Raw genomic sequence first — 21,626 nt, forward strand, 5'->3', positions numbered from 1 at the left:
AGCAGGAAGATGTGACTACAAAGGGGCGGGATGAGGAAGTTCTTTTGTGGGAAAGAAATCCTGTGTTTGATTGTGGTGGTGGTTATATGAATCTATGTTGTTGCTCTTCAGTCACTAAGTCATGTCGATTCCTGTGACCCCATGGACTGTAGCACACCAGGCTTCCCTGTCCTTCATTGTCTCCTGGATTTTGCTCAAAGTCATGTCTGTTGAGCCGGTGCTGTTATCTAACCATCTCATCCTCTCTGCTCTCTTCTCCTTTTGCTTTCAATCTTTCCCAGCATCAGGGTCTTTTCCAATGACTTGTCTCTTCACATCAGGTGGCCAAACTATTAGAGCTTCAGCTATGAATCTATATATGTGATTAAATGGGCTTCACTGGTGGTTCAACGGTAAAGAATCCATCTGCCAGTGCAGGAGCTGCAGGAGACTAGAGTTCGATCCCTGGGTTGGGAAGATCCCTTGGAGGAAGACATGGCAAACCACTCCAGTACTCCTGCCTGGAGAATCTCACATACAGAGGAGCCTGGTGGGCTAGAGTCCATAGAGCTACAAAGAGTTGGACATGACTGTGACTGAACATGCACGCACATACACAAAGACATACAAAAACTGAGGGCATGCAAAAAAAAAAAGGTGAAATCTGAGTAAGTTCTGTAGTCAATTGTATTAATGGTGCCAGACAATTTCTTGGTTTTGATAATGTTCTATAGTTATAGAAGATATCGCCACTGAAGGAAGCTAGAGGGTGGTTATATAGGACCTCGCCATACTCATTTTGCAATTTCTTCTAAGTCTATAATCATATCAAAGTAAAAAGCTTTAAAAATAACACTACTTGTAAAATTATAAGGGATATGATTACAACAGGGCTCAGAGGAAATATTCATATCCTTAAGCAATTAATACTCAACAAAGAAATTATGAAAATAAATTATGAATTTGATAGTTAGAAAAAGCAGTAAAATAAGCATAAAAATAATAGGAAGAAGGAATTGATAAAGAAAAAGCAGACATTACTGGCACTGAAGATAGAACAAGAACAAACTTGAGTGTTGGATCTTTAAAATTAAAATATAGAAACCACTGTGAAGTGAAGTGAAAGTCCCTCAGTCATGTCTGACTCTTTGAGAGCCCATGGACTGTACAGTCCATGAAATTCTCTAGGCCAGAATACTAGTATGGGTAACTGTTCCCTTCTCCAGGGGATCTTCCCAACCCAGGGATCAAACCCATGTCTTCCACATCGCAGGCAGATTCTTTACCAGTTAAGCTACCAGAGAAGACAAGAATTCTGGAGTGGGTAGCCTATCCCTTCTCCAGCAGATCTTCCTGACACAGGAATTGAACCAGGGTCTCCTGCATTGCAGGCAGATTCTTTACCAGCTGAGCTACTAGGGAAGCCCCAGAGAAACAACTAACCAACCAAATTTTTGAAAAAATAAGAAACCATAGTACACAAAATTAAAATTGGAATGAAGAAATAGCCACTGATACAAGGAAATAAAAGTAAGTAATTTCAAGATCTAACCAGTCCATTCTAAAGGGGATCAGCCCTGGGTGTTCTTTGGAAGGAATGATGCTAAAGCTGAAACTCCAGTACTTTGGCCACTTCATGTGAAGAGTTGACTCATTGGAAGACTCTGATGCTGGGAGGGATTGGGGGCAGGAGAAAAAGGGGACGACAGAGGATGAGATGGCTGGATGGCATCACTGACTCGATGGATGTGAGTTTGAGTGAACTCTGGGAGATGGTGATGGACAGGGAGGCCTGGCATGCTGCGATTCATGGGGTCGCAAAGAGTTGGACACGACTGAGCAACTGAAATGAACTGAACTGAATTTCAAGAAATGGGGCTTTTCAAGTAAAATATTTTTCAAAAATTAAAACTGACCTTAGGATAGACAGAAGATCTAAAGAGATCTTTAAATTACTTAGTTGAAACTGAGTAAGTTGTCAAAGAACTACCCTTCCTCACAAAAGCACCAGACCCATAAGGTTTCAAAGGCAAATGTTACTAAATCCTAAAGGAATAAATAATGCCACTTTGTTTATTTTTCTTTCAAATTTTCATGGTATTTTTATGAATATACTTATTCCTTTTTTTCCTTTGTACTCTCATTCCCTGTATACCATAAGCTACCATTTTAGTAAGTATAGTGTTGGCATATTTTTGCAAGATATGCTTTGTTTTGTGATACTGTATTTTTTTAATTTATGTAAATGGTATTTTGTTATATATGGCTGGTGCTTCTGAAATTGTAAGAAGTGTCTCCTTGCCCTTAGGTTCTAAAACAGTCCCCTACATTTTCTTTCAAAAATGTTACAGTTTTACTATTCACATTGAGGTCTTTAATTCACTTAGAATGCAGGTTTGCATAGGCTATCAGGGAGATATATGGTTTTATTTTTCGCTGTATATTGAATCGGTTTGCTCACTCTTTGGCCCTTTCCCATTGATCTGTGGTGTTAATTCTATGGCGTATTGACTTCCTGTACACACAGGGCTCTTTCTCTCAGTTCTCTATTCTGCTCCTTCTGTCTGTGTGTACTTGTGGTAACACTATAGTGCATTTATTACTTTAGCATTGTAGTATCTCAGCATTGTTAGCACAAGTCCCCATCTTTCAGTCTTCTTAGACTAAGCTATTCATGGGCCTTTATTCCTCAATATAAATTTCAGAGCAATTTTATCATGTCCCCCCACCAAAAATTTCCACCTGGAATTTTGTTTGGGTATACACCAGATTTATAGATGAATTTGTGGGGGAATAGAGGCCTTCAGTGGAGAAGGCAATGGCACCCCACTCCAGTACTTTTGCCTGGAAAATCCCATGGACGGAGGAGCCTGGTAGGTTGCAGTCCATGGGGTCGCTAAGAGTCGGACACAACTAAGAGACTTCACTTTCACTTTTCATTTTCATGCATTGGAGAAGGAAATGGCAACCCACTCCAGTGTTCTTGCCTGGAGAATCCCAGGGACAGAGGAGCCTGGTGGGCTGCCGGCTATGGGGTCGCACAGAGTCGGACACGACTGAAGCGACTTAGCAGCAGCAGCAGCAGAGGCTTTCAGAATGCTAAATTATCTGATCCAACAGTATAACACATCTCCACTTTTATTCAATTATCTATGTGGCCTTTAACTGAGGCTTTTAAGATTTCTCCAAAGAGATTGTGTATGTTTTCATTTTTCTTTCATTTTTCATTTTTTCCCATTTTCTTTGTAGATTTCTCACCCTTGTAGATAATTTCTCCTTTTTTATTATATTTTCTAGTAAATTATGGCTTACATAAAACCATGCTATTGATTTTTGTTGTTTCCTCTTTTATCTGACCAAGCTTCTGAAATTTCTTATCAATTCTAACAGATTGTGTGCTGATACTGACTTTTCCTGGGTAATACCTCAAATAATGACAGTTCTAAGTCTTCCAATCCCTATACTGCTTATATAAAGCAGTCAAGAGCAGAGAGAAAAAGAAGAAAAGCTTCCAAATTCATTTTACGAACTAGTGCAATATTTATACCCAAAGCAGACAAGATAGTCTAAACAGAGAAAACTACATATTAGCCTAATTCATAAATATCTGTGTGAAAGTGAAAGTGAAGTCACTCAGTCATGTCTGACTCTTTGTGACCCCATGGACTGTAGCCTACCAAGCTCCTCTGTCCATAGGATTCTCCAGGCAAGAATACTGGAGTGGGTTGCCATATCCTTCTCCAGGGGATCTTCCTGACCCAGAGATTGAACCCGGGTTTCCCACTTTGGAGGCAGACGCTTTAACCTCTGATCCATCTGTGTAGACATCCTAAATAAAAATAACCAAAATGTACTTTAAAAAAACAAGTCACCAAGAAAAATGGTGTTAATTCCTACAGTGTAAGGAAGATTAAATGTTATTCACCATGTAACATGTCAAAGGAGAAATTTATATGACCAGCGTTTTGGATGTGGAACATCCAATTCTAACCTAAAAATGAAAGTTTAGTAAAATAAACATGGATGACTGACTTAGGTTTAAAACTGATCAGTCCTATTGGCAAGACATTAAAAACATTTCTATTAAAAAGTCAAGAATAAGCTATAGATACCACTAATAGTTTCCTCGAAGGATTAGATATTGCTGTCAGACAATCAAAATGAGTAAATGTGTAAACTGGAGTCGTGTCCAATAAGAGTCATATCCAACTCTGGATACCATGGGCTATAGCCTGCCAGGCTCCTCTGTCCGTGAAATTTTCCAGGCAAGAATACTGTAATGGGTTGCCATCTTAGGGGATCTTCCCAACCCAGGGATCGAACTGTGCCTCTTACATCTCCTGCAATGGCAGGTGGATTCTTTACCACTAGCACCACATATAGATGGTATTATATTCAGGAAAATACAAGAATACAAGCGAATCAACTGAACAACTATTACAGATAATAAGAGAATTCAAAAAGGCCACAAAACATCCTCATAAGTAGCTTTTCTATATATGAACAAGAATTAGAAAATACAGAGGGAAAAAAAATATTCCATTTACAGTGGTTACAACTGACAAAATGTTTAGAAGTAATTACCAAAAATGAGAAAGCTATATTTACAACAAACTTTAAACTCAGTCTTCATATAAAATAAGATTTGAATTAATGAAAAGTTCTACCCTGTTCTTACATAGGAGAACCCAACATTATAAAAATGTCCTTTCTTCCTAAATTAATACATAAATACAATATGAAAAGTTTCTCATTTTTATAAAAAAATGGAATTTTAAATTAGTGAGGAAATGACTTGAAATGGTGTTAGATAATCAGTCACACATTTGGAAAAATAAGTAAGCTGAATCAAAGTTTATAAGCTAAAACTGAACGTGTAAAGGTTTTAGAAGTTAGAAGAATTTTTTGTCTGTAATTTTTAAATTAATCTTAAGGTAGGGAAAGCCATTCTAAAACACAAACTTCAGAACCAACGAAGTAAAAGTTTGATACTTATAAATTAAAATGTCTGCACAAAATTTTCAGTTTAAAAATTTGGATTGAATAGACAGATTTATCACTGTTTTTTCCAAAATTTCACTTAAGTGACAAAGTGTTGAAGAAAACATTTTAAAGAAGAAAAAATCATGACCCTCATACAATGTATACACTTGGCAGAGATTTTATTTAACTTCTTAATTAATGAGGGAACCAGTAAGATGCTATATTTCTTACAATGGAGGCTTTAACTTACAGGTTTATATTCCCCACCTAACAGAATCTATTCATTTTTGCCACATTCAGGAGTCATTTGCATAGTTATAGACTGGAAACATTTGCACTATTATTATTTTAAGATTTTTTAATGTAGATCATTTTTAGAGGTTTTTTAAAAATCGAATTTATTATAACATTGCTTCTGTTTTATGTTTTCGGGTTTTGGGCCACAAAGCATGTGGGATCTTAACTCTCCAACCAGGGATCGAACCCTCACTCCCTGCATTAGAAGGCAAAGTCTTAACCAGTCTTAACCAGGGAAGTTCCTGCATTGTTCTTAGTTCTAACTTCTATCCCTGAAGTGTTGGAAAATAGCCTAGTCAAAGACAACCAAGGATAATTTGGATGGCTAGGCTAGACAGGACACTTAATAATACTGTTTTGCCCGTTTTAAAGACTTTTACAATTTTCCTGATACTCTCCCCTACTTGTAATCATAATAATCTGAAGAAAGATTATTCCTGATGACAAATAACAGTCTTCTCATAATGTTTGACCTGATTATTTACATAGGTGCTGGAGGAGTGTTCATATAGGTCTCTAAATTTGCTGTGTGGTATCTAGAGTAGCCTGACAAGAAGGAGACACAGATTCAATCTCTGCATTGGGAAGATTCCCCTGGAGAAAGAAATGGCAACCCACTCCAGTATTCTTGCCTAGGAAATCCCATGAACAGAAGAGCCTAGTGGGCTACAGTCCATGGGGTCACAAAGAGTCAGACATGACTTAGCAACTAAAGAACAACCAACAGTATCTAGGGCAAAACAAATTCTATCTGAAAGTCTTCATAAGGCAACTCAGATGAACTTTTAAAAACATCTGTTATTTGCCATCCCATGGCTAAGAAACTCTCTACTAGATTTTACATGCAAAGTTCAATGACTCTCTTTTCTCAAGGTTCCTAAAATAACTTGAGTTTCTTCCCCCAAAGGAAGTCACCTTCCTTACTACCTGTGAGTCTGGACCCTGTAAACAAAGCGCTCAGACCTGTTTTCCTGGGAAGCCATAATAGTCAATGTCTCTTTAAGTACTCCCAGACTTTGTTCCTTAAGAATGACTTGTCATGCCTGATTAAAAGAGCATTGTACTCAAATATAGTACTGCAGGAGGACCTTGGATGTTTAATCAATTTGTTTAATTATGTTCTCATATAAAGAAAGAGTCTTATTAAACTTACACAAATAACTATATTGCCATGAAAGGGAGACTCAGAAAGAGTTTCTGAATTAGTTGGTAAATTAGATATCACTTTTAAATGTTTCATTTTAGTTTAAAAAAGCAGAGTCTGGCTCAGACAGGAAAGCGTCTGCCTGCAATGCGGGAGACCCGGGTTCGATCCCTGGGTTGGGAAGATCTCCTGGAGAAGGAAATGGCAACCCACTCCAGTATTCTTGCCTAGAGAATCCCATGGACGGAGGAACCTGGTAGGCTACAGTCCATGGGGTCGCAAAGAGTCGCACACGACTGAGCGACTTCACTCACTCACTCACCAAATTGCTATAGGCTACAGGGAGCATGAGAAGATGCAGAAAAGGCGTCCTTATAGATCTGGAAAATATACAGGTTTGGAAAAATTCAAATGACACCAGCAATATTCCAAACAAATAACCACAATAAAATGTTGCACATCAGCTCATTCAGTTCTACATAATTAATTCTTGTTCCACTGGATCTTGGGTTAGTAGTCTCATGAAGCCATCTGTTTCCCAGTGAAAAGAGTTCTGGAAATCCCAAGTCACTCCATTGATATGGTCTGAAAGTTGCCTAAGTGATTCCAGCTCAGATGCTTCTATCCAAGACTTGATATTTTGAAAGATCAATATTTTGCAGTACCTGTTTTCACAAGGCTCTGAGATTTTCCTTGTTTGTTGAAGACACAAACTCTGGCCTGTTGCTTATAAAAAAGACTTCAGCAAGAGTTAGAGTAAAACACAAGCTATTTATAAAAGACAAAGTTATAGTTCTTTTGTCATTGAAAAATCTCAAGCGTAGAAGGACTGATAAGAGTTTGTAATAAACAAAAGAATAATACAACTGACTTCCCTGATGGTCCAGTGGCTAAGACTCCATGCTCCCAATGTAGGGGAACTGGTTCAATTCCAGGTCAGGCAATTATAGAGCCCACGTCCTGCAACTAAAGATCCTGCATGCTGCAACTAAGGCCCAGTGCAGCCAAATATATAAATAAATATTTTTAAGAAAAGAAAAATACAACTGACAAGGATATTTGGGTGTTGGGTTGGTGGCATGCAAAACAAAGATAATAAACCCATTCTCCAAGAAAACATTTTAAATATATACATCTTAGCTCAATGATAAAGTCTATTTTCTAAGAGGCCAGTGAATGCTGCATCTGATTTATAAAATTGGATTTTATAGGGGAAAATATCTCGAGAGATGACACACGATAATCCTTTGATATACTACATAACGTTCTTAGACTGTTGAGTAAAGAGATTCCATAAACTTGAAGGGGCTTAGACACCTATACAGCTGTAAAACTTCAAGATTATGTCTGATGTGCTTTGAGAACCACTGGCTTAAACATTACTCAGTTTGAAGTCTTTTTAAAAAGAAAAAAGACTGGCAATCAATATGCTAAATAATAATTGAAATATATTGTTGCTCAATATTATCAGGTATTGATAACACTACCAAGATTCAGATAAATAGAGGGAAATTCAACAGAACAATTTTATAAGACCTTCAATCAGTGTTTTCCCTGAAATTAAAACATACAGAAAGTGAGGCATTGAAAAATCTCCTGGAGCATCCCATAAAATATAACATTTCTGAAATGCTTTTATTAATAATACCTTACCTATAAAATTTAACTCAGGGAGGGGTGAGCATCTCTTCTGATTTAACTCTTTCCACACAACTCTCCAAACCTGATTATTTCTAGCATCCCTTTTTATAAGGTAAAAGGACAAAATTTTGTGAGTTTCTTCTAGGAATCCTATGGGAAATCTCAAAGGCTGCTTTAGGTGTGTAAGATATCTGGCAATTTTTATTATCTTCTATTTTTCAGACCTGATTTTTAAAAGGCAGAAATCAAGAGCTGTCAAAGGAGGTTTGGACACTAGATTAAGACATAATAATGAGTACCTGAGAAACAATACTTGGTTGCTTATGAATCAAAGGAACAATAAAACATTTTAAAATAAACAAGAACCTTAACACTTTCATAATTGAGGAATCTTTTTCTTTCTCCTCTTTTTTTGTAATTAAGAGTATAAAGTAAAATTATTCAGGTTAATCACCGAATCTGTGCTTTCTAGGTAGATTATACAGAGAATATATAAAGTAGCCAGTCATCCTGATTTCCCCAAGACTGTCCTGGTTTTAGCACAGAAAACTGCATATCTCCAGAAACCCCACTGTCCTAGGCCAATCAGAAAGGTGGGTCACCCCAGAAAGAATAACCATTCAAACTACAGATGAAAACATTAATCGGAAAACCAATGGAGCAAATCCATCAAGACTCAGAACTTTGCAAACATTTTAACACATTTTGTAGCTTGTGAGATTTAGTATTATAAATCAAGACAAGTAAAATTTACTTGTTTGATTCAGGAAATATCCAAGTTTTATCTTTTTTATGCTCTTTTATACTCACCAAGCCTGATTACCTCTAGCTTTTATTCCAACACAGATCTCAAGGGGTCCACATGTTCAAAACTAATTTCATAATAATATTTAAAAGCTATTTCAGTTAGCATGCTATGCATTCATCATTGCCATCTTCAAGTGGATAAATGAATATCTTAAGTCTTTCTCAGTTTGGGTTTTTAATAAACATAACTAGCTATAAACACATAAATAAAAGTGTTTTGTACCCTCAATAGGCACAAAGTGGTTTAAAAAACAAAAATCCCAAGAACCACTGCTTATGAAAAAGCAAAATCATACTCTCAGTCATATTTCTGTCATTATTGCAGTTGTAACCATTCATATTAATTATAACTTTTCACTAAAGTAATTAACTTCTATTTCACAGAGAAAATAATTGAGTGTTCTGTCATACTGAACCATTTTAGAAGATTAGCAAAGTTTATAATACATTTTTTCCAGTCACATGCATTCCTATGTGGCAAAAAATAACCACATTCATTAACATGACTCATGTCTATAGCTTCTCTTACAGCACATACAAATATGCAAAATTATGCTTTGTAATCAGTGTGTTAGTGTTCTAGGCTCTTAGAAAGTACCTAGATATCCATCAATTACATAATTAATTTAATTTAATATTAGCTTAAAATTTTAAGTTACCAAGAGATCCTGGAAATGATCTTCAAGCTGACATTCTACAGAACACAATTACTGCTGAAATTGTTTATCAGAATCATGATTAGATGGAGCTGGACATAAATTTACATTTTCCATCCTCAAACATTATGGAGGAGTCACATGAGCTAATTCAATCAACAAACCTGTAATCATCTGGGGAAATATACCCAATTAGAAATAAGTGTTTGCTAAATTACAGCTGACACTTGAACAGTGGGAGGGTTAGAAACACCCACCCTCCATGCAACTGAAAATCCCCATATAACTTTACAGTCAGCCCTTCCTGTCCACAGTTCAGTATCTGCAGAGTCAACTATGGATCCTGTAATGAAAACAATTATTTAGCAAAAACTCTGTGTATAACTGGACCACTCAGCTCAAACCCACATTGTTCAAGGATCAACCAGATACTTAACAGTGATAACTCAGAGAAGAAGACAAAGTTGTTTTTATTAATACACATTAGTCAACTGACCTTGTTTGCAAACATTTGCTTTAATTATGTGAATCTGGATTCTTAAAAAGGTTTCTGAGTGAGCTGCACAAAGAACAATTTTTAGCACATTTAAAGTGTTAGAAGTTTAATTATCCTATTTTTCAGGACTTTATAGCAGCACTTATTTATTCCATAAACCAATCAGAACAAAGCTCCTCTCATTTAAAATACTTTATAATCTAATTAATTTATACCCTCCAGAAACAGGAAAGTACACACAAGCACACTGAGAGGTAAAGTTCTTTCTAAATTATAGACAGAGAGCTTACAGCTTCAGTTTTACGACTTGTCGCACAGGTTAAATGACACAGACATGAAATTAAAGAAACTTTTTGTAACATATTATTTATCAAAAACAACTGCTCTCTTTCTTAGTGGGCATGAATTTTTTAACTAATTTGTATTCAAACACATGAGAAGACAAATAAATAGCCAGATTCTCTGTTATCTCTCACCCAGCAGAAAATAGATATCCATCATTCATCTACAGAAACCACCAAATGGTCAGACCATTAAGCCAAGTTCCCAGTCATTGCTATTGGCAATAAGGTATAATTTATGGGCTCTAAGTGAAACAAAACCAAAATACAAAATTAATTGAAAGGGAAAAAAATCTGAGAGAATACAGAGCTGGAAAGGTTAAAATTCTATTGACATTTGGGATTCACCTCTAGGAGCCAAGAAGGAAATATGCTCTGGCTGAAGCTGTCCATGAAGGATACTCTGGGCACAAAGCCTGGGTGACTCTGTCAAGGTGAATCGATTGTGTGTCTGAGCAGCAACTCAAAAAATTGTTAAAATACAGTTTTTTAAAAAGATGAAATCATAGCTCTCATATAAATATAAAATGAACAATTGAATTAACTCGTTAATTAATGAGGCAACCAATAAGATACTGCAACTGGTTCAAATGAGGATTTAACTTACAGAGATTTGTAATCTCTACTGGACAATATATATATATATATATATATAAAATATACATATTTATACTAGACCATTCAGGTATGACCTAAATCAAATCCCTTATGACTATACAGTGGAAGTGAGAAGTAAATTTAAGGGGCTAGATATGATAGACAGAGTGCCGTACAAACTATGGATGGGGGTACATGACATTGTACAGGAGACAGGAATCAAGAACATCCCCAAGAAAGAGAAATGTAAAAAAGCAAAATGGCTGTCTGAGGAGGCCTTACAAATAGCTGTGAAAAGAAGGGAAGCAAAAAGCAAAGGAGAAAAGGAAAGATATAAGCATCTGAATGCAGAGTTCCAAAGAATAGCAAGGAGAGATAAGAAAACCTTCCTCAGAGATCAATGCAAAGAAATAGAGGAAAACAACAGAATGAGAAAGACTAGAGATCTCTTCAAGAAAATTAGAGATACCAAGGGAGCATTTCATGCAAAGATGGTCTCGATAAAGGACAGAAATGGTAGGGACCTAACGGGAGCAGAAGATATTAAGAAGAGGTGGCAAGAATACACAGAAGAACTGTAAAAAAGATCATGACCCAGATAATCATGATGGTGTGATCACTCACCTAGAGCCAGACATTCTGGAATGTGAAGTCAAGTGGGCCTTAGGAAGCATCACTATGAACAAAGCTAGTGGAGGTGATGGAATCCCAGTGGAGCTATTTCAAATACTGAACGATGATGCTGTGAAAGTGCCACACACAATATGCCAGCAAATTCGGAAAACTGAGCGGTGGCCACAGGACTGGAAAACATCAGTTTTTATTCCAATCCCAAAGAAAGGCAATGCCAAAGAATGCTCAAACTACTGCACAATGGCACTCATCTCACATGCTAGTAAAGTAATGATCAAAATTCTCCAAGCCGGGCTTCAGCAATACGTGAACTGTGAACTTCCAGATGTTCAAGCTGGTTTTAGAAAAGGCAGAGGAACCAGAGATCAAATTGCCAACATCGCTGGATCATGGAAAAAGCAAGAGAGTTCCAGAAAAACATCTATTTCTGCTTTATTGACTATGCCAAAGCCTTTGACTATGTGCTGCTGCTGCGAAGTCGCTTCAGTCGTGTCTGACTCTGTGCAACCCCATAGAGGGCAGCCCACCAGGGTCCGCCGTCCCTGAGATTCTCCAGGCAAGAACACTGGAGTGGGTTGCCATTTCCTTCTCCAATGCATGAAAATGAAAAGTGAAAGTGAAGTCACTCAGTCGTGTCTGACTCTTCATGACCCCATGGACTGCAGCCCACCAGGCTCCTCCATCCATGGGATTTTCCAGGCAAGAGTACTGGAGTGGGATGCCATTGCCTTGACCGTGTGGATCACAATAAACTGTGGAAAATTCTGAAAGAGATGGGAATACCAGACCACCTGACCTGCTTCTTGAGAAACCTGTATGCAGGTCAGGAAGCAACAGTTAGATCTGGACATGGAACAACAGACTGGTTCCAAATAGGAAAAGGAGTACGTCAAGGCTGTATATTGTCACCCTGCTTATGTAACTTCTATGCAGAGTACATCATGAAAAATGCTGGGCTGGAAGAAGCACAAGCTGGAATCAAGATTGCCGGGAGAAATATCAACAACCTCAGATATGCAGATGACACCACCCTTATGGCAGAAAGTGAAGAGGAACTAAAGAGCCTCTTGATGAAAGTGAAAGAGAAGAGTGAAAAAGTTGGCTTAAAGCTCAGCATTCAGAAAACGAAGATCATGGCATCCAGTCCCATCACTTCATGGGAAATAGATGGGGAAACAGTGGAAACAGTGTCAGACTTTATTTTTCTGGGCTCCAAAATTACTGCAGATGGTGATTGCAGCCATGAAATTAAGACGCTTACTCCTTGGAAGGAAAGTTATGACCAACCTAGACAGCATATTGAAAATCAGAGATATTACTTTGCCAGCAAATGTCCGTCTAGTCAAGGCTATGGTTTTTCCAGTGGCCATGTATGGATGTGAGAGACGGACTATAAAGAAAGCTGAGTGCCAAAGAATTGATGCTTTTGAACTGTGGTGTTGAAGAAGACTCTTGAGAGTCCCTTGTACTGCAAGGAGATCCAACCAGTCCATCCTAAAGGAGATCAGTCCTGGGTGTTCATTGGAAGGACTGATGTTGGAACCTGACGCAAAGAGTTGACTCGTTGGAAAAGACCCTGATGCTGGGAAAGACTGAGGGCAGGAGGAGAGGTGATGACAGAGGATGAGAGGGTTGGATGGCATCACCGACTCAATGGACATGGGTTTGAGTGGACTCCGGGAGTTGGTGGTGGACAGGGAGGCCTGGTGTGCTGCAGTTCTTGGGGTTGCAGAGTCGGCCATGACTGAGCGGCTGAACTGAATTGACTGATATCATATATGTATGTATGCATATATAGAGAGAGAGAGAGAAAGAGAGAGCAAATTGAGGACCTGAATATACACATGGGAAGGGAAGGAAGAGCTGGTATGAGTGTTACATCTTCACCATTCATTGACAGAAGTCAACAAAAAATGTTTCAAATTTTAAAAGTTATATAATTTTTTTTTAGAACTGCAGAGGCAAGGGCCAGCAAAACAACTAAAACAACTAAAAGTCATTAAAAATAAAAAAATTAAAAAAAGAGCTTCTGCTGGAAAGTAGGAATTTAGTAAGTAGAAATGGGATAAAAGACCTCTACATTTAAAAAAGGTTTTATTGAGATATAGTTGGTATATTGATACAATATTATGTAAGTTTCAGATGTACAACACAATGATTCACAATTTTTAAAGGTTATACTTCATTTATAGTTATTATTAAATATTGGCTGTATTCGCTGTGCTATACAACATCACTGTAGCTTGTTTTATACATAGTAGTACAGTAGACCTCTTAAGAGTAGTACCTCTTAATTCCCTACCCTTATCTTGCCCCTCCCTCTTCCCTCTCCCCACTGATAATCCTTGTTTGTTCTCTCTCTATTTCTTTTTCATTACTTTCACTAGTTTGCTTTATTTTTTAGGTTCCAGATGTAAGTGATATCATACATATTTTTCTTTTTCTGACTTATTTTACTAAGCATAATACCCTCCAAGTCCATCTGCTGCTGCAATAGCATAATTTCACTCTTTTTGACGGCTGTGTAATATTCCATTGTGTATATACAAAGCCCATCTTTATCCATTCATCTGTTGATGGACATTTAAACTGCTTACATATCTTGGCAATTATAAATAATGTTTCTATAAACATTGGAGTGCATATATCTTTATGAGTTAGTGATTTGGGTTGTTTTGGATATATATCCAGAAGTGGAACTGCTGGGTCATATGGAAAACTTTTCCATTTATTATAAGCTTGTAGTGCTTCAATTTTTGTCGTATCTGCAGGCACTCTTTTCAAAAATGTAGAAAAATATTTTTTAAAATGTTGTAAAGAAAGGTAAGAGCAACTAAGAGAAATAACTATAATGGTTGCACAGTAAGATTAATTTCCTTAGTATATAAAAAGCTCTAAATCAATAAACAAGACTCACAGCACAATTTCAAATGAACAAAGGGCATGAAAAAGAAGCTCATAGAATAAGAAAAATGGTTCACAAAAATTTGAAACTATGTACAACTGTACTTATAAGAATCCATTTTAAAACAAGGAGATATACTTTTTTAAACCTATCTGACAAAGATTTTTAAAATTATTTTCTCATACACGGGGTTGCCAAGAATGTGATGAAATAAGACCTCTCATAACTGGGAAAACCTACTTGAAAACCACTTTGACATTTTCCTTAATGTGTGCAGAAACATATGTACACAATAGATCAGAATAGCACAGTTTGTCATTACAAGTAATACTAAGAATCCAAATGACCTTCAGCTCAGGCCCAGCTAAATTAAGTATGGTACTTGCAATCAATAGGACACTATACAACGGTCAGGAAGAATGAAAAAATTCTCTCTGTATTGATATGGAAAGTTTGCCAAGATAAGTAAAAAGAAAACTGTAGATCCAAGTTTGTATACTTTCCTTTTTGAATAAACAGGCAAGAGGGAGAAAATATTTCATATTTGGCTTTATACACATAAAGAAATTCTGAAGAGATACACAAGCAATTGATACAGATGGTTTTGCGTTTGGCAGTAGCAGCAGTGGGACCTGAATATAGGCGAACGAGCATTTTCATTGTGTTTTATATGTTTCCATACTATATGAATTTTTAACCATATGAATATGTTACCTGTTCAAAAATGCAATAACATATGAATAAATAAGTAAATAAGAATGAAGTAGATCATGTATGCTTTGGAAAGATTTCCAAGATATGTTAAATGGAAACTTCAGGCAGTCCTTAGGACTGGTGGAAGGAAAGCTCAGTGGAAGAAGTTTCCATCAGGTGTGACTTTCAGTGACAACCCAGGGATTCTTGGAGAGGAAGGAACAGCCCCCTTGGGAAGAGGTGGTCTGGGATGACCCCTGCCAGCTCCTTACCTCCTCCTGACTATCGGTAAGAGGATGAGGAGGGTGGACAACAAGAGAATTGCAACTGGGCCCCTTCCTGGGCCAGAGCAATTTGATTCTGATATGAGGGTTTGTGACCTCCTGCTCTCCTAGCCTGCTTTCTGGGAGCAAAGTTGGAGAAGCACAATTCACATAAAACTAAAGCCAGACACAGTGCTGCCTGGTGGCTGAAGGAAGTCTCAGATCTCCTTCTCCCTGTGTCTTCAGGTGAAGACACATTCAATGGCTTCTACCCCACCTGAGTAAACAAAGATTTACTCAGGGCCTCGTGGGGATCTGAGCCTGGAGTCGCACCTCTGGCAGCAGGGGGCACAGACTTACCTGGTCTCCATAATCTCATGGGAGTATCTGGTTGGGAAACATTCAAACTGATTCACATCCATGGCTGAGGTGGGCAGTCTGCTCAGCCAAGAGACAGTGCAACCAGGTGCTCCTCACCAGCCCCGCATTGGTCCAAACGCAGTTACATGCTCCCATGTGGCATGGCTTCCTTGAGGCCACTGTGGGCACAAGGGTGGCCATGTCCATTACTAATACTTATTCCTGAGGTTTGGCTCTCCTGAGTCCAGGGGCAGCGCCTGCAGAAAGTGCTTTTATGGTCCCCTTTTATGAGAGACCTCATAAAAGGGGACCATAAAAGGCTGGTGTAGGGACTTCCCTGGTGGTCCAGGGGACATGGATTCGATACCTGGTCCAGGAAGATTCCACACAACACAGAGCAACTAAGCGTGTGCACCACAGCTACTGAGCTCACAGTCTAGAGCTGAAGAGCCACAGCCCATAGCTACTAAAACCTGTGTGCCCTAGAGCTCACGCTCCACAGCAAGAAAAGCCACCACAATGAGAGGCCCGCACACCACAATGAAGAGTAGTCCCCACTCACCACAACTAGAGAAAGCCTGAGTGCAACCAGCTCAGCCAAAAATTAAAAAAAGAAAAAAGAATCCCTGGTCAGGGAGCTACAATCCCACATGCCTCGGAGCAGCTAAGCCCACGCACCACAACAAAGATCCCATGCCTGCAACTAAGAGCCAACACAGCCAAATAAACATTTAAAACAACAACAACAAAAACTGGTGCTTTTTCTGGCTCAAAATCTTTGGCTATCCTCTGCTCTCTTTTCACACATGCATGTGTGCATACTAAGTCCCTTCAGTTGTGTCCGACTCTTTGTGACCCCATGGACTGTAGCCTGCCAGGCTCCTCTGTCCATGGGATTCTTCAGGCAAAAATCCTAGAGTGGGCTGACCTCATTGGAACTCATACTTGCTTGCTTTTTTCCTAGCTCCCCCATGTTTTAATGTATATAATATGCTGTATCAATGGTTCTCCCACTTTGGCAGGTATCAGAATCAGGCCTGGGAAGGAAATAGGCATACAGAAGCTCAGCATCCTTAAAGTAGCATAGGACCTGCCCTCTGTGTTTTTACCAAGTTCACCAAGTGATTCCTATAGGAGCAAAGCTGGAGAATGACTGCACTAAAGTTTTTCAGCCATCCAATTTAATCTTCAATACTGCTTTAGGCTGCAATTACTATGTTCCTCAATTAGAAAATAAGATCCAATAGGCCAGATAGAAAAGTGTCTGGATTCAAGTCTACCATCTTATTACTAGCTGTGTGACCTTTGGGAAGGCACCTAACCTCTCTGAACCTCATCTTCATTATCCTTATAGTAACATCCCCCTATCTAAAAGGGTTGCTAAGAGAGTTAAAAGAAATAAGCCAGGGCAAATTCTCAGCACTCACAAGGCCATAATTGTTTTGTAATCAAGGGTCAAGCCACTTATTGGAAACAAAACACTATGTAATAAAAGTTTTTGAATTGGAACATCTTCATTGATTTTAACACATCAAATGGCATTTGATAAATTGTGGGAGAGTATATGGACCAATACATTATTGATTAACTCACCAATGCTTTCGTTTAATTTGAAGTCTTAAAAAGAAAGATTGTTAGTACTCATAACTCCGTTGGTAGTTAAAGTCTTTCTGCTCTTCCTTCCACAGAAAATTGGGTCTTCTGCTGCAGAAAGTCCCTCTCCTACTCACACACAAGACAAGCAGTTTTCACTCCATGAACATTTGTTTATTTCTCATCTGCCATTTCCTAGGCAGTGAGGATGTGGTGGTAAATAAAACAGAAAATGCCTCTTCGTCTCAGGGAGACAGACAGTAAATAAACAGATTTTACCTAATTTGGGAAATGTGAGACATTCCTTCAGTCTGGTGGAAGGAAAGGTTAGTAGGAGGAAGTTTCTATTGGTTGTGAAGCCAATGGCAATCCAAAAATCCTTGGAAGAAAGGCAGGAATAGCCCCCCTTGGGAAGAGGTGGTCTGGGGTGACCCCTACCACCTCAGGACCTCCTCTGGACAGTTGCTAAGTTGGAAGGGGAGGCAGAGGACAAGAGAATTGCAAATGGGCCCCTTCCTGGGCCAGAGCAATTTGATCCCTGTGGCTCTGGGAGGGATGAAGGTTTGTGACCTCCTGCTCTCCTGGCCTGCCTTCTGGGAGCAAAGGTGGAGAAGTACAGCTTGCATAAAACTAAAGCAACATGCCCAGGTGGCTCAAACGGTAAAGAGTCTGCCTACAATGCAGGAGACTTGGGTTCGATCCCTGAGTCAAGAAGATCCCCTGGAGAATGAAATGGCTACCCGTGCCAGCATTGTTGCCTGGAGAATTCTATGGACAGAAGAGTCTGGTGGGATACATGACTGAATGACAAACACTTTCAAAGCCAGGTCCAGTACAGCTGGTGGCTGGGGAAAGTCCCATGACCCCTTCCTCCTGGGTCTTCAGGTGAAGGCAAGTCTGAGGGAAAGTCTAATGCCTATAATAGGCACATTTTGCTGGATGAGACAAGCAAATCGAAAGGGCATTGCTCAACAGAAAGGGGAGGAGAGGAAAGGGCTCTGCAGAGAAGCTCAGTGAACACCCAGTTGGTGACATTTGTCTTCAAAGGGCACACCTTTTTGCCTTATGAAAAGGAGAGAGGGTGGAGCTGGGCAGGCCTGAGCTGGAGGGGCTTCCTGGCTTCCCAGAGCCAGCCTGGAGCCCAGCTGCCTTCAGTCAGATGCTCTGAAAGACTTCAGGTAAATACCTGGGGATCTCTGCTGTGTGTGCTCTTAGCTAAATAATTTATCTCAGATCCAGACTTCTTGAGAGGTCCACATCTTCACTTTTTAGTGTGATCTCAAGAAAGTTTCTTTCAACTTAGAAAGATTCATTTATAACTGATGATTTTTCCCAGTCTTCAGAGTCACCTGAAGGATTCTACAAAGAGCCAGGTAAACAAATTCAGTAGTGGAGACACCCAGGCACCTGAGAAGATGGAACATCCAAGTTTGTGATTTGTTAGTATGGATGGAGACTTAAGGGGCCCTGTGCTGTGCTTAATCGATCAGTCGTGTCTGACTCTTTGCAACCCCACGGACTGCAGCCTGCCAGACTCTTCTGTCCATGGGAGTTCTCCAGGCAAGAATATTGGAGCGGCTTGCCATGCCCTCCTCCAGGAAGGGGCCCTAAGACAGAACTTTTGAAACTGGAGCTCTGCTGCCAATTCTAAGATGAGTGCATGCATGTCTGTTAGTCACTTCAGTCATGCCCAACTCTTTGCAACTCTACGGACTGTACCTGCCAGTCTCCTCTGTCCATGGGATTCTCCAGGCAAGAGTACTGGAGTGGGTAGCCATTTCCTACTCCAGGGGATCTTCCCAACCCAGGGGTCAAACCTGAGTCTTTTGTGTCTCCTGCATTGGCAGGTGGGTTCTTAACCTCTAGCGCCACCTGGGAAGCCCTCTAAGAAGAGTGGTCCTCCGTGAATAGAAGGTGTAGAGGACAATCCTAGCTGAGTTGTTGAGTGACAATTGCTTTCTTTCATCCACTGTCCCTTACTTTTCCCCCTTAGAACCCTCTCCTGTCACCCCCTCCCCCCATCCACTTCACAGACAGATCTGAGATGAAGATCGTGCCAAAGCTGTGTTTCACTGAAGACCTGTCATATACTTGCTAGGAGCTCAAGCTATGACCCTTACCATTGCCACTACCTTGGAATTAAACCTGTGCTATGTGCTAGGGTCTCTGCCAAGAGCTTTATGTTGATGACCTCCTTTAATTCTTACCATGACCCCAAGACTCAAAAAACAAATCTGAAACTCAACTAAGTTTCCAAGGATCCCACTGCTAGGAAGAAGTGAAACTGGATTCAACACTGGGTGTGCCCAGCTCCAAAACTTTTTTAAGATTTTATTTTTCCATTGTTTCCCTTTTTTTTTTCCCCCATTACTCTCTAACAGTGGTTCTCAAATTGTGGTCCTGGACCAGCAGCATTAGCATCACCAGGGAACTAAGTAGAAATGTAAATTCTTGGGTAGCACCCCAGGCTCTTTGAATCAAATTCTAGGGGTAGTATCCAACAATGTATGTTTTTATAAGTCCTCCAAATGAATAGGATGTTGTTTGGAGTTTGACAACCACTACTCTAGAGGCTCCTGTTAAGTGTTTAAGATATTTACACCTACATTTCTTATAAACACCTAGTCGATCAACAGTTACAGCCTCCTTTAGTACCTGTTACCTCATGTCAATCAGCTAACTTCTCATGTGATCAAAACACGGGATTTTAGTTTGGGTTGAAACTAAATATTTTTTACATAAACAATCATGAATGGATTCATGAATAAAAACAGTTGTATTCATTTTTATTAAGTAAGATTTACATATAATAAAAGGAATATATATTAATTGTAAAGTTTGAGTTTTGGCAATATTCTTTTTTTTTTTTTTTTGGCACTATTCTTATAATCACTGTCTTAACTATAGAGCATTTCTATCCTACCTCTCTAAGAAATTTTTCATGTGCCTTTTCCTATATTTACTTCTCTCCCCATAACATCAGATCACTGACCTATCTTATTATCATTGTAGATAAGATTTGCTTTTTTCTAGACTTTCATATAAATGGAACCATGTAGTATGTGATCTTTTGTGTCAAGTTTCTTTCCCTCAGCATAATGTCTGAGATTCATCCATGCTGTTATATATATATATATATATATATATATATCAGGAGATTATTCCTTTTACTGTTAAGCAGTATTCCATTTTGTGAATATATCACAATGTATTTATTAACTTGATGAATGTTTGAGTTATTTCCAGTTTGAGGCTATTAAATGTGAAACTATTTTCATTTTTAAAATCCTCACATTTTAATGATTTTTGATGGGTTTGTAATTTTTATACCAAACTATTTCCCCATATCATTCTAAGATATTATTCCATTGTTCTCTTCCATCAGCGTTGTTTAGAAGTGTGATATCTATTTGATTACTGCATTGTTTATAGTAATCTATGTGGTTGGTTTTGTTTTCTCTGTAATATTTAAAGTTTCATTGTATTCCGATGTCCTAAACTTCCACCAGTGTTTTCTGGGTTACGTACATCCTGCATATCTCTCCTCAGATGTGTTTAATCAGTTATTTAACTCCTCCATTATATTTTAAATTTTAATGACTGTATTTTAAATTTTTTACTACTCTCTTGTCATTTTTAATCTATTTTTTAAATCATTTTATCCTTTTTTTATGTTTTTAGGTGCTTTAAATTTATTTAATTTTAACATACTTATTTATAGTTTATTTGATTATTTTTATTATCTGAAGCTCTTGGAAGTCTAATTGGACTGTAAGTTTCTGCTGACCCTCGCTTTCTGGTGGATTAATTTAATGTGTGTTTTGTAATTTTGGATTATGAGCTCACATTCGGCATGGCTTTATCACAGGAAATTCTGGCTGGTCTGGTTTGAAGGTGTGTCCCTCCAGAGAGCTTTTGCATTTTCTTCTTTCCAGCAGCCTACGAGTATTGCAAGCTTAATATATTGGCTACCAGGAAGCATAAATTCAAACCCTAAACTAGAGTGAGAGCAGGGAAGAAACTTTTTTTTTTTTTAACTTAAATAATGCGTGCTCAGTCATTCAGTTGTGGTAGACTCTGCCCACCAGGCTCCTCTTCCATGGAATTTTCCAGGCAAGAATACTGAAATGGGCTGCTGTTTCCTATTCCAGGGGATCTTCTCAATCCAAGGATTGAACCCACGTCTCCTACATCTCCTGCACTGGCAGGCAGATTCTTCACCACTGAGCCACCTGGGA

The sequence above is a fragment of the Capricornis sumatraensis genome, chromosome 1, assembly GCF_032405125.1.
Source record: "Capricornis sumatraensis isolate serow.1 chromosome 1, serow.2, whole genome shotgun sequence".
Taxonomy (NCBI): Eukaryota; Metazoa; Chordata; class Mammalia; order Artiodactyla; family Bovidae; genus Capricornis; species Capricornis sumatraensis.